We start from the raw sequence: 3,354 nt of genomic DNA, 5'->3' as shown, positions 1-3,354 counted from the left end.
GAATTGATGAAGGCAATGGGCGGTCACAAAATATTGATGGGATTTAGATCTCTCTTTTCTTCATTCGCTTTGCATTTTGTTAATTGATAAAAAATAAACTATTAACACTTCTATTTTTAAAAGCATTATTAATTTGCATTTTTTTTCCACACCTGCCTAAAATGTTTGCACATATCTGCAAACCATATCTCAGGAATGGAGTGGCGCAGGAATTAAAAAATAACAATGACGGAACGGCTGCATTTACACCAGGTATAAAATGACATATATTTTTGGAAGGTGACAGGTTGTCTTTAAGTTGAATTTCTGCTTTGAGCTAAAAGACCTGGGGCATACAAAAGGTGTATCTAGAGGTAGACCCCGACCCCATGCACCGCATTATAGCATGAAGCCTGACACTGCATTATTCAGATTTGTACAGAGGCTAAACTTAGCCGGAGACATTCTTTTGTTTTGAAATAACAATGTCAATTTGCACAATTTTCCTCTAAATTATTTATTTCACAGAATTTACCCACTGGAAAAAAAAAAAAAAAGTGTCATCACAGATATGCAAAAAAAACATAGAGCAGTGACATTTCATGAAATGACAAACTCAGACATAGCGCCAGCAGGTTGTGGTTTATATGAACTTATGTTCTAGATGTCAAAAAATAAAAGAATCAAAATGTTCCACTTTCACCCCATTGGAGTCAACCTAGTTATTGCTCAGTGTGTCTTGTACGCTGGAGTCCTCCATACTGGAAATATGATTACTACTGCAGAACTGACATGAATTAAAGGTCAGTCTGAGAAAACAGGCCTTCAGACAACAGAAATGATATATCGTAAATGATAAGTAGAACTGTCATTTCAACAAACTTTGCATAAATCAATAATAAAAGCGGATGTAAGAAGCTTAGTAATGTATCTTATCAGAGAAGTCTGTTTCTTGCCCTCCTTCACCTCCTGAACTCATCATTCACTTCTAAAATCAGTCTTGGTCAAAACAAGACAGGCCGACAGCCAGAGCTCCGAACCGTCCTGGATTCCGCGGGACTGTCCCGTCACGTCTCAGCTGTTCTCCCGGATTCTATTTCTTCTTACCCCTCCGAGGTTTTCATTGCTCCCATAGCTCCTCCTCCTCAGGGGCGGGGCTCTTCTCCCTGCGAAGTGCATAAATTAAATGATATATTGTTATGCACACACCCGGACTGACTGGCGTGTGCGTGTTTAGTGATCCCACTGGACCATGAACCGGAGAGTGCCTAGAGGGACGTAACTAAGTATCTGCCCGATCCGACCAAGGTCGCACGACGGCATACGACGCCAGTGCACCAGGGAGGAACCGAGCAGAGGGACCAGGTGCTACTCCAGGCCAGACCCCAGACACGGCTGTTGACCCACACCGGGGAATACAGGAACAGGCAGGTTCGGCTGGCACCCTGACTGGTGGGTATAGGCAGGCACGACTGGTATGCAGGCAGGAGGGTATGCAGGCAGGCGGGTACAGGCAAGCACGGCTAGGGTGTAAACAGGGAGGCACTAGCAGGTTGGAGCACAGACGGGATAAGGTCCTGTACAGACTGGGACACAGGAACAGAACCGCAGATGCGGTAGACAAACAGAGCAGAGCGAGGCCGCCCGGAGCGGTGAGCAAGAGCAGAGCGGGGCGAGACCGCCGGAGCGGTGAGCAAGAGCAGAGCGGGGCGAGACCGCCGGAGCGGTGAGCAAGAGCAAAGTAGGGCGAGACCGCCAGAGTGGTGAGCAGGAGCAGAGTGAGGCCGCCTGGAGCGGTGAGCAAAGGCAGAGCAGAGAGAGACCACCTGGAGCGGTGAGCAAAGGCAGAGCAGAGCGAGACCGCCTGGAGCGGTGAGCAAAGGCAGAGCAGGCAGAAACCGCCTGGAGCGGTGAGCAAAGGCAGAGCAGGCAAGAACCGCCGGAGCGGTGAGCAAAGGCAGAGCAGGCAGAAACCGTGGGAGCGGTGAGCAAGGCAGAGCAGGCAAGAACCGCCGGAGCGGTGAGCAAGGCAGAGCAGGCAAGAACCGCCGGAGCGGTGAGCAAGGCAGAGCAGGCAAGAACCGCCGGAGCGGTGAGCAAGGCAGAGCAGGCAAGAACCGCCGGAGCGGTGAGCAAGGCAGAGCAGGCAAGAACCGCCGGAACGGTGAGCAAGGCAGAGCAGGCAAGAACCGCCGGAGCGGTGAGCAAGGCAGAGCGGGCAGAAACCGCCGGAGCGGTGAACAAGGCAGAGAGGGCAGAAACCGCCGGAGCGGCGAGCAAGGCAGAGCAGGCAAGAACCGCCGGAGCGGTGAGCAAGGCAGAGCGGGCAGAAACCGCCAGAGCAGTGAACAAGGCAGAGCGGGCAGAAACCGCCGGAGCGGCGAGCAAGGCAGGGCAGAGGGGACAGGGCTCTGTTCACACGGAACAGACTGGAAGGGAAAGGCAGAACCAGATAAACACAAGATACTTGCAATGAAGTAGCGAGTGGACTCTAAACTCACAAACGGAAGTACAGCGACAACGAGTAGGAGTTAGGTGCAGGTTCAGACTCTGCAGAAAAAGGGAAGGTACGGACAGAGAGAAAAACAGGAGACAGGTTAGGAGACAGTTCAGACAGGAACTGTTACTGCAACAAATACAGGAACGAGCCAAGGTAAAGCCAAGTGCTGGTTCAGACAATGCAGGAGAAAGGGAAGGTACGGACATAGAGAGAAACAGGAAGCAGGTTAAGAGACAGTTCAGACAGGAACTGTTACTGCAGCGAGATACAGGAGCGAGTCTGGGTATGCGGCCCCCAGAGGGCGGGAAGAACAGGCTAGGAGCGTGTTCAGACAGGCCTGGAAATACAGCCTCCAGGAAGACAGACAGGCAGGCAAGAAAACACAGAAAAGGACCTGGCACATTCAGAGTGAAAGAGCACACTGAAAGAACACGTTGCTCAGGCACCAGCTTCCAGGTGAAGCTGGTTTAAATATCCAGTGACAGACAGCAATAGGCTGATGACGCATTAGGGGTGTGCCCACAGCAGCTACAAGAAGCAGGAAGAGATCGGGCGCCGCCCTTAAGCAGCCAGAACAGAGGCAAGCAGACAGCATGGAAAGAAGCCAGGCTAGCAGACTGGACTGGTGATCAAGTTTGCGATCTTGCATAGTGGGGGATGGAGCACTATGCAAGAACGCCACCAGGTATGTTACAGGTATCTTTACGCCCCTTCTTCTTCAAGCCTGCAAGGGTGTTTCTGCAGAGAATTTGGAGGCCAATCCTTCTCTTCAAGAGGACTACCTCTTCTGTCCACCAGAGGAAAAGAACCTGGTCTCATTATCTTGGTAGCTAGGATGCTTCCTCCCATCAAGCCATCCTTAGCAACAGAAAAAA

The sequence above is a fragment of the Phyllobates terribilis genome, unplaced genomic scaffold (assembly GCF_046119375.1).
Source record: "Phyllobates terribilis strain yellow unplaced genomic scaffold, ASM4611937v1 Scaffold_7__3_contigs__length_470593459, whole genome shotgun sequence".
NCBI lineage: Eukaryota > Metazoa > Chordata > Amphibia > Anura > Dendrobatidae > Phyllobates > Phyllobates terribilis.
Note: the sequence above shows the minus strand (reverse complement) of the source record.